Source organism: Hyperolius riggenbachi, chromosome 1 (assembly GCF_040937935.1).
Source record: "Hyperolius riggenbachi isolate aHypRig1 chromosome 1, aHypRig1.pri, whole genome shotgun sequence".
NCBI lineage: Eukaryota > Metazoa > Chordata > Amphibia > Anura > Hyperoliidae > Hyperolius > Hyperolius riggenbachi.
The window spans coordinates 292,275,595-292,286,473 of NC_090646.1; the positions used below are offsets into that span (position 1 = coordinate 292,275,595).

The following is a 10,879-nucleotide window of genomic DNA, read 5'->3' on the forward strand; positions in this document are numbered from 1 at the left end:
GTGGCTTTCATCGCTTGTCGTAGCGGCTTTCTTCTTGGTGCCTGCAAGGAATGGTTGTTTGGAGTCTTCTTTGGTTCAGACAAAGGAGATTATCTTGTGAGACTTCAAAGCTTCAGTGGTAACATTTCAACACTTCTGTGGTCAAACCTTCTTAGTATAATGTAATTGCAAAAATAGAGACTCTTGATGCTTCTTAATAGGATCTAGCCTCAAAAAATTAGAGATTTCCCCCCTTGAGGCTAGAACTATAAAAATGAAAAACCTTGTTTAACGGTCACTTCTGTATAGTCATCCGTTACATCTAAACATGGCAGCTGCTATATCTGAGTCTTCATTACTCCCTTAGCTTCTCATGACAAAAAGTTAAACAACAATCAACAAAAAACTTGAATCTTTACTAGCGCATTGTTCTCCTATTTCCTTCTTGGCATAATTGTTGATTATCGTCTGTATGAGAAGACAGTTGTAGTTTTTTTTTTTTTCATCAACCTGAGATAAGTGGTCATAAAAAAAAAATCTTTCATTTGTAGTCTGAGAGAAAAAAAATCAAGTGTCATATTGCTTGAATAGTGTATTTCTGAATAGATGTTGTGTTGCTGCCAGTCGGAGGATTGTCTTGTCTTCTCCTGTGTCGGCATCTGGTAGTGCTAACCACACACCAAGGATTCTTGCTCTCATAAAAATAATACAAAAAAAAAATTTCTTCTTACATCTCATTTATGCCTGCTGTAACTTGTCTTGTATCTGCAGTCTTCTACATTTAAAGAGCCATACATCTTTAAAACAGGATTTTTCCTTTTCTTGCAAAAAAAGTTATTTATAGGAGCTTTTGCTTTCATCACAAAGTCTGTTCAATTGTCTAGTATAAAAAACAATGTTAATTCATTTGATAGCAGGACCTCTTACGTATATAAAAAAATGTTCTTTTCATGACAAAAACTGTTCTCTCACTTTTCTTTTTCACTGAGTTTGTCTCAAACAGTTTTTCTGCACTTCTAAGATAGTAATTTTCATAATGTGTAACTATATACTCTGCTTCAGTATGCTGCTCCAATATAATCTGCTTCATTTTGTCAGAAAAATACATGTAGCGCTATTCCTTTTCTTAGATTCAATAGGCCAAAGTATTTATTTTCTCTTCTAAGTCTTTTCATAGACTATAAACTGAGTGTGCTCATTAGCATTTCTCTTCTGTGAGACTTTAAAGCATAAGAATATCTTCCTTCTTTGCTTCAGATTGTGGATGCTTCATATACATATCCAACTCTATATTTATGAATAAGTACTTTTTTATTCTCTTATCGCGATAAAAAACTATGGTCTATGCTTCCACCATAGAAAGTATTTTCCAAGATAGCAATCAAGATAACCATCAACTATTGGGCGCCAACTGTCTAAAACCTGAGCAGTTCTTGCCTTTTTCATGATTGCTAACTCAGTAAAGGACCAGCCTTTAAAGTGTTGCTTTCATATAAATCCGGCATAGCGGGGTCTGAACCCTCTATAACAGTAATTATAGATTGACGGTATACCTTGAAATGAATCAGAGCACTCAGTATATGATTTTATATAAAAAAATTGTATTTGCTTATCATACATCATATATACAAAATATGAACAGTTCCAAGTAGTGTTTCCTTCTCATCATGGCTTTTATAGCGAAGCGATCATCAATTTTCTAAGCACATTCAAAAAAGAATATAACAGTTGTATTATGTAGAATAGGATCAAAAGTAGTCTCATCTGTATCAATAGCTGTGTGTCTAGTAGCTGTGTAAAACTTGTAGTAATCTTCTTAAAGAAATGGCATAAAAAAATAACTTCTAAAAAAAGAACTTCTTGCTAACATCTTAACAGAACTTAATGCTGAAAAAATGAATAAAGTAAATCACCAGAATATTAAGCACATTACCCCTTCTCTGTCATTTTTTCAGCATCTAGAACCACGTGTGGGAAGGTAGCTTCTGCCTTGTGTGTCTTCTCAGGAGATTGGTAGGCTTGTGCAAACTATGAGCTTTCAGCTCCTACTTTTGTACTGATTGGATGCAATATGGCCTCCTAATCTGGAATTTCCCTAAATGCCAAGTTCTAATTGGCTGAAACTTCCATGCGTAGCTATCTTTGACATCTAAAATACCCATAACCCTTCTTTTGTTTAGAATACCTTAATTATCTTAACTGTGAGAATCTATGTAGGTTTGCAATGTTTACACATTCTGATTAGGTCATTTCTGACGCAGTTAACTAAACATAGACGTCACCAGCCATCTTGTTTGCTGGTTGACTTATTTGCCCCAGACATTTGGACTTTTAAACATTAGACAATGTCATTTATGACGCATTTCTGATAATGTGTCCTTCTGCTAATTAGTTTGGAATGTTTCTGTCCTTTCCCAGACATAAAGGTTGACCCAGTAAAAAGTCTACAGCAATTTAGATGCTTATTGAAGTATACAGGGCTTCTCCCAATATACTTAAATATAAAGCTTATTATATAATTCTTCTTAAAACAATAAATCATATAAGATATAATTGCATATTAAAACTTAAAGGGACTCCGAGCTCAAGTTAAAAAGGAAAGTAGTACTCACCGGGGGCTTTCTGCAGCCCAGTGCTGGTCGGGAGGTCCCACGACGGTGTCCTGGCTCCTCTCCTAGGCCCCGCTCCGAAATGGCTGCCCGGCGGCAGCCCGGCAACACTGGGCCCAGTGTCGCCGGGCTGCCACTGGGCAGCCATTTCGGAGCGGGGCCTAGGAGAGGAGCCAGGACGCCTTTGTGGGACCTCCCGACCAGCACTGGGCTACAGAAAGCCCTGGGTGAGTACTATTTTCCTTTTTAACTTGAGCACGGAGTCCCTTTAATAATATAAAATCATGTTCTATATATTTGCCTTTCCACCGGCAGATGTCATCATAATCTTGTAAATAACAAGCTGCATTAATAATATTAATTTTATAAGACTATGAAACCGCCAGGTGGCATAATTGTCCTAAATACGGGACAATAGAAAAAAACCTTGTAAAGCTCTATTGACATTCCAGAATTTTTGATGAAACATCCTAACTCAAACATCCATGTGGAACTTTTACTGGCAGAATCCAGCATTTCAATGTATTTCAAAGTATTAAATTATATTATAAGTTATTATAGGTTTTAACAATAATTATTTCTTTCTTTAGAAGAACTGTATTGATTATTAATATATAGATTAATAATATTTATATGTAATAACTGAGCAAATATATATATATATATATATATATATATATATATATATATATATATATATATATATATATATATATATATATATATATATATATATATATTTGCTGCAGTAATGTGAATTTTAAACTTCTTCTTTTCAGTCTTCACACAGTACGCTTGTCTATAACCTTGACATTTGAAAGATGCTTTGTAACATAAACAAGAATGTTCTAGCTTCTAAACTAAAATAATCTAATTATGAGTTTCACTGCCTGGAATATGCTGAGATGTACCAAAGCAATATTTTAACCTCCTTAGCGGTATGCCCGACACTGTGTCGGGCATACCGCCGGCTGTCCCCAGGAGTCCCCCAGGATGATTTTAAGTGATCGCATTGTTGTAACAGCTTCAGCTAGCACTAGGCTAGCTAGCAGTGGTGGCCGGCATCCCCTGATTACTTTTGTTCCCCCCCGATCGCCGCTAAATACATTACCCCCCCTGGATCCAGCGATCATGCAGCCTCCCTGCACATCTCCGGTCATCTGTATGGGGAGGATCGGGTCTGCGCATGACGTCGCCGACGTCATGATGTCATGTTCCATCCTCCCCATAGAGAAGAGTGGAGCTGTCCGGGGAGGCTGCGCCGATCGCCGGATCCAGGCTGGGTAATGTATTTAGCGGCGATCAGGGGGAATCAAAAGTAATCTGAGGATGCCGGCCACCACTGCTAGCTAGCCTAGTGCTTGCTGAAGCTGTTACAACAATGCGATCACTTAAAATCATCCTGGGGGACTGTCGGCTGCAAACCCTCCGGCGTGCGTAACGTCCAGGAGGTTAAAAAAGTACTCTAACTTTACAGTTTACAATGAAATTTTGCATAGAACATTAAAACTTAAAACATACACATATGACAGCTTTTCCTGCATAAATATACCACTAGAATTCTGACACTAACACTTTTAGCCATAGACCCTGAACAAGCATGCAGCAGATCAGTAGTTTCTGACATTGGGCTCTATTCATAAAAAAATTGTGGCGAAAAAACTCCTGGAGGGAAAATACCGCAGCGGTATTTTAGACTTCTGGGTGGTCATTCATAAAAATGTTGGCAGCTGCGATGCAAGTGCGGAGATCTCCCGCTGAAGGCTGGCGGTAAGCTGTCGGAAGGCATGCGGAAACACTTATGCCGGCAGAGTACCTCCGTGCACTGCTCTCTCTGGGAGGTCTGTCCCATTCACTTGTATGTAATCCGCAGGCTTCGAGGAAGCGGTATTTCCCGTCCACATACGCTTCCTCTAATCTTTATGAATGGCCATTTTGTTACTTTTTTCTAGATAAATCTAGAAAAACACTGCAGAAGGCGGAAATTTCTCGCTCTGCTGGGGGATTGTAGATTTTCATGCGGGAACAGCTTTTATGAATGCCTACTTTGCTAAATGGTTGGGAAAGTCCGCTGTTTTGAGCGGAAAACTTGCGGTAACGGTTTATGAATAGAGCCCATTGTCAGATCTGACAAGATTAGCTGCATGCCTGTTTCTGATGTGATTCAGACACTACTGCAGCCAAATAGACCAGCAGGATTGCCAGGCAACAGGTATTGTTTAAAAGAAAATAAATATGGCAGCCTCCATATTCTTCTCACTACAGTTGTCCTTTAACTACCTAACGACTGCGTCATGCAAATGGGCGTGACCACGGCGGCAGCCCCAGGACTGCCTAACGCCAATTGGCGTCAAGTCCTGGGGCCGGCTACTGTAGGAGATCCCGCGCAGGCTGCACGCGCATCTCCAGCTTGAGGGGCGGAGCTCCGCCTGCCTTCAGTCTCCGAGCAGCGATCGCCGCTCGGGAGACTGTTAGACGGCGGTTCCATCTTTTGACTAAGTACAGCGCTGCGATCTGCAGCAGCACTGTACTGGGGACAGCAGTGTGACACAGTCCCCCTGGGGCACAATTATTATTATTTATTGGATTTATATAGCGCCAACATATTACAGAGCACAAGAGAGCGATACCACAAGAGAGCAATCGTCTCTCATTGGCTGAAGCCTATGACAGCCGATCGCCATAATTGGCTGGCTGCAGGGAGGGAGGGAGGGTAGGAAAAAAAAACATTAAAGAAATAGGTACATTTAATAAAAAATAAATAAATACATAAATATTTACACAAAAAAATAAACACTTGGTAGTGTCAGACCCCACCAACAGGAAGCTCTGTTGGTGGAAAGAAAGGGGGAAGGGGGGAATCACTTGTGTGCTCTGTTGTGTGGCCCTGCAGCTTGGTCTTAAAGCTGCAGTGGTCAATTTCACAAAAAAAAGGCCTGGTCTTTACGGGGGTTTAACACTGTGGTCCTCAAGAGGTTAATCTACTGGAGATTGTTAAAAAAAAAACTGCACGTAAAAGGGTCCTCTACCATTTTGGGATGGGATGAGGTAAGTTTCTGTTAGACAGGTTCTGGGGAGGTTAAACTGAGACTTTTATCATTCTTTGTGATCTGATGGGGTTCGGATTGCCATGATTAAGTCATATTGTGATCTTATTGGATCTCATCATACCCTGCTGAAGTGGTAATGCACAGCAGTTGTAGTAAAGTGGCAGTGCTGCACAGCATTGCATTCTAAAGGGAGGTGTAATTAATTGTCCTACCTACAATTCTGGCCAATGGAGGGAGAACTGTAGCACAGGCTGCCACTCTCACATCCTTTTTGGAATGTTCCCATTGGAAGCACAGCGAGCCATTAGATGAGATGCTTCCAGCCTTCCACGGCATAACCACACTCACAAATCACAGGATAAGAATCATGATCAATATTTATAGTGCTCACACATTGTTGCTGGAAGTAAAGTAAATGGTAGGAAGTGCCTTCTAGAAAATATACGTCTGACAGCTGAAAAGACGCAGTGCACCCTCATTTAATTTATATTATTTCCTATATGTCAGGTTTTCGAGTAATCAGGTAATGGCTACAAATAATAAAAAGCCTTCTTAATTAAATTTCCTAACAGCCATGCCAGAGCGGGCTCTTACCTAGTGCCTTATTAGCTCCCACACTCGTACAAACAAGTTACGAGAGCTACCCAGTTATCTCGGCGCCTGCAGTAGCACTAGCAGACTCAGACTGCATGCACGTGGTGACGTAAAGTAACGAGTGACGCAAGGTCTGTTCATGCTGCCCTACGTACGACGCTGCGCTCCAAACGCCATCACTATGGTAGTACTGTAAATGGGCGTAAATGCGTGGCCTGGCCAGCATTGGTTTCAGAACCGGGCCGTTTTCTACGCACGCGTAGAAGCACAAGCTTGTACTACGCATGCGGGCCAGCAAAAACAGACTACGTCGTCAAGGCTGCATTCTCCGCCCTTATTTTGCATAAGCTCCCGGATGCGGCTTTCGTGTTTCGATCTTTCCAGAAACTGCTGGTGAGGAAGCAACATCTGTGGTTCCGGTGTCATCGTGCTGGGTGAGTGCGGACCGTAGTGTGGAGCTGCAGATACTGCGGTATGCCCTCAAAGAAAAAAAATCATCTTCTCTGTTTCGGTAACCGACAGACACTGCGCCTGGCGCCAAACACGATGACCTCTGCCAGTTTTAAAGTCCGTCAGTGTGACTGCTGGAAATGGTGGCCAGCCGCGTTGGGTGTCATAGCAGCTCACAATACTTGATGCTGGTGACACTTTACCTTCTGTTCACGGCCCCATGGCGGAGCACATTCATCTTGTCTGGATGGGGGAGGGCTGCATCTCACGTTCCGTATTTTTCAGACCTTCTCTGGAGAGTTGCTGCATAAGATGGAGCCTAGTTTATGCTGGCAACGTTCAATAAACAGTTGTATATTAGCGTGAGCTGCTCCCTGCAGTTGTACATGAAACATAATGGACTGCTCGATTGGTCAGTAACATTGATTTGAGTATGAGGGGCTGTAGCTACATATAACTTTAATCGTTAATATGAGGTAGTAAATCAGAAATGCTTGTAGGCAGCCAGATGGAAGCTAAACTACTGTAGACTGATATTTGATATAAAATTGTATATGTAATATTACATTGGGGCTTTTATAGTGGCAGTTTGAAGCTCAACACACACCATGCAGTCTTGGTTGTACAGATTTACCAAATCTATGTAGTATAAGGGCCAACCGATTGATAATACCTTTAATGATTGATTGGATAAGCTCTTATACTACATGAAAGTGGTAAGATTGAACAACCAAGATTGTATGGTGTGTGTTGAGCCTTAAGTTGGATTTCCTAATTCCTACTATGTCCAAAGGGCATTACTGCACATTACTTGACCTCTCCTCAGATTTTGACACTATTGATCAATATACTTCTTAAAAATCTATACACCCTTGGTATCCATGGTCTAATCTTGTTTTTGCTTTCTTTCTGAGATATTTGTGTAAGTGTAATTCCAATTTGTGAGCTTTTCATCACTGTGGAAACCACTACACGGCTCCCGAAGACTTCCAAATACCCTTTCGTGGTGGATTGAAACGGGGAGGGAGAGAGCCAGCACAGAATAGAGAGCCAGCACAGAATAGAGAGCCAGCACAGAATAGAGAGCCAGCACAGAATAGAGAGCCAGCACAGAATAGAGAGCACCGAAAGAGGAGACGGAAGGCTCTATATCAGGCTTTCTCAGCCATGGTTCCCTGGAACCCCAGGGTTCCTTGAGTACTCTGCAGGGGTTCCTTGGCATTTTTCCCCATCGTGTGGGAAGTATAAGAGCACATTATAATAGGGATACTGTTAAAAGAAGCATTCAATTGGGGGTCAGAATAATAATGAGCCCATTTATAAAAAGCCCTAAGATGAGGAGACAATATAATGAAGGGCACTAACAGGTGGTAGTGAAATAAACAGCCACACCTACTTTTAAAGAGAACCCGAGGTGTGTTTAAAGAATGTTATCTGCATACAGAGGCTGGATCTGCCTATACAGCCCAGCCTCTGTTGCTATCCCAAACCCCCCTAAGGTCCCCCTGCACGCTGCAATCCCTCATAAATCACAGCCACGCTGCTGACAAACAGCTTGCCAGAGCTGGCTGTGTTTATCTCTATAGTGTCAGTCTGCTGCTCTCCCTGCCTCCTGCAGAACTCCAGTCCCCGCCTGCATCCCTTCCCTCCTTGCTGATTGGAGGGAAGGGACGGGGGCAGGGACCGGAGCTCTGCAGGAGGCGGGGGAGCAGCTGAGACTTACATTACAGATGTAAACACAGCCTCACAGCATGGCTGTGATTTATGAGGGATTGCAGAGTGCAGGAGGACCTTAGTGGGGTTTGGGATAGCAACAGAGGCTGGGCTGTATAGGCAGATCCAGCCTCTGTATGCAGATAACATTCTTTAGACACACCTCGGGTTCTCTTTAAAGACCAGGCCTCCTGCTAAATAAATGCAGGGGTTCCTCAAGATCAAATAATTGCTTGCAAGGGTTCCCTGAGATCCAAAAGTTAGTTGCAGGGTTCCTCCAGGGTAATAAGGTTAAGAAAGGCTGCTCTATATGGCCCAGAGCCTTCCCTCTCCTTAAGTATTTGCTTCATATTTTTTTTTTTTTTTTAAATGCGGTTCCCATTCACTTTACAGGAGCTGTCGGCCATACCATCTCAGAAAAAAACACACAGGGCTGAGACACACCAGAAAAGCTCCCCAAACACTAGAGGTTTCAAAAGCTCTTCCCAATGTAATGCTATGGTTTTTTGTTTTTTTTACAAAACCTCATTGCTCCAGTGTGCATAGACACATAGCATAACATTAGCAGGAGGTTTCAAAAACTCAAAACTCTCAGAAAAACTCTTCTGGTGTTCTCGTTCTCTCTCTTCCCCCAGCCCCCCCCCCCCCCCTCCCCTTTACATATGTATTGCTGCACTGTCCATGTCTTGATTTTAGTGATTTTTCTACAGTAAAAAGAAAATCCTTCTTAGCATTTCCCATTTTAAGAACAACCGTGTGGAGTCTGTTTTGTTTCATGCTGTTCTCCTGCAAGGTATCCCTGGAATCACTTTAGATGTATATGTTTGTTCTACTCACACTACTCAGTCAGCCGCTATTTTCTTGTAATACTTCCCGGCCTTCTCCGCAAGTCAGACAACTCTCCCGACTTGTCTTCCGGACATATTGCTCCGCACTTGCACAGTATGTCCTTTCTACTTCCCCATGGCTGCACATAATGATGTAGCAGCCTGCCATGCTGACTCTCTCCTCCCTGCATGGGTGGTAGAGAAGCTTGTCCCTCCCTAGAAGGTATTGGAGGGACTTGCAGCAGAGGGAGGCTGTTCCTATTGGCTCTGCTTCTGTCAAGTCATGGGCTGTCCCTGTCAGCTTCTATGAGTCATAGGCTTCAGTACGCTTTTAATAACTGAACATGTTCCTGGGCTTTAGCGCATGTTCTAATCTTTATGAATTGACATTTATTGAGGTATTTATTGCAAAAGTCGGTAATTTACCTCACTGCTTGGTAATTTTTGCTTGCCATGTGTTAACAGCCATTATGAATTGACGTTTTCCTAAATTCATGCGGTAATGCTTTGTGAATCTGGGCCAATGCATGCCTTTAGCAAGCTGCAGTGCCGCAGACAATGTGAACTGCTCACTTTAAACTTTATAGGATGTTCGTATAAGTGCACTGCAGGGAAAAGGGGTGAAGTGCTAATGGATTCTTCTTCTTTTAGTTCACAATTGGGAGCCGTTCACACTTGCCACTGTACAACAGATCCATGGGTTTTGTTGCAGTAAGCAGGCCACACTTCTGTGCGGTCTGTGATAATCCTGTGCGGTCTGTGATAATCCTGGGCAGGAGGAAACGTTCCCCATATAGCCTACGATGGTAATGCACCTGCTCCAGCTGGACCATTGAAGCGGACACTACATTGTCCGCTTCTGCTGGCTTCATATGATCTGGCACAAGGGAGAACACAGCCTAAGAGGCTTAAAATTTTAGAGGCACAGATAACTGTCATTGTTTATTAGAGAATGAAGAGCGCAGCCTCTGTATTCCCATACCTTCAGGTTCCCTTTAAAGAGAACCCGAGGTGTGTTTAAAGAATGTTATCTGCATACAGAGGCTGGATCTGCCTATACAGCCGAGCCTCTGTTGCTATCCCAAACCCCACTAAGGTCCTTCTGCACTCTGCAATCCCTCATAAATCACAGCCATGCTGTGAGGCTGTGTTTACATCTGTAGTGTAAGTCTCAGCTGCTCCCCCGCCTCCCGCAGAGCTCTGGTCCCTGCCCCCGTCCCTTCCCTCCAATCAGCAGGGAGGGAAGGGATGCAGGCGGGGACTGGAGTTCTGCAGGAGGCGGGGAGAGCAGCAGACTGACACTATAGAGATAAACACAGCCAGCTCTGACAAGCTGTTTGTCAGCAGCGTGGCTGTGATTTATGAGGGATTGCAGAGTACAGGGGGATCTTAGGGGGGTTTGGGATATCAACAGAGGATGGGCTGTATAGGCAGATCAATCCTCTGTATGCAGATAATATTCTTCAAACCCACCTCGGGTTCTCTTTAAAGGAAATCTGAATAACCTAAAAGGTGTTTCACTTACTTAGGGCTTATGCCAGCCCCCTGCAGCCACCCCGTTCCCTTGCCATTGCCAAACGATCCTCAGGTCCCCCGCAGCTCAGTTTTGCTTGCTTTAGTCGCTGCCCCCTGGCCATGCGGGTTTACATTCCAGCTA

The 10,879-nt window shown here is 42.9% G+C and overlaps 2 protein-coding genes across 3 annotated transcripts in view; one reads left to right on the forward strand and one right to left on the reverse strand.

The window, feature by feature from the left end:
* APTX (aprataxin) overlaps window positions 1-6,465 on the reverse strand; it is a 65,746-nt gene extending 59,281 nt beyond the window's left edge. Inside the window, exon 1 of the mRNA XM_068233721.1 lies at window positions 6,233-6,465. The gene's annotated coding sequence lies outside the window, so the exon portion shown is untranslated. The remainder of the gene's footprint in view (window positions 1-6,232) is intronic.
* The window catches only part of DNAJA1 (DnaJ heat shock protein family (Hsp40) member A1), a 53,543-nt gene continuing 49,118 nt past the window's right edge, over window positions 6,455-10,879 (forward strand). The window contains exon 1 of one of the 2 annotated variants that reach the window (XM_068233719.1): window positions 6,455-6,666. The gene's annotated coding sequence lies outside the window, so the exon portion shown is untranslated. The other variant, XM_068233720.1, reaches the window with a different exon arrangement.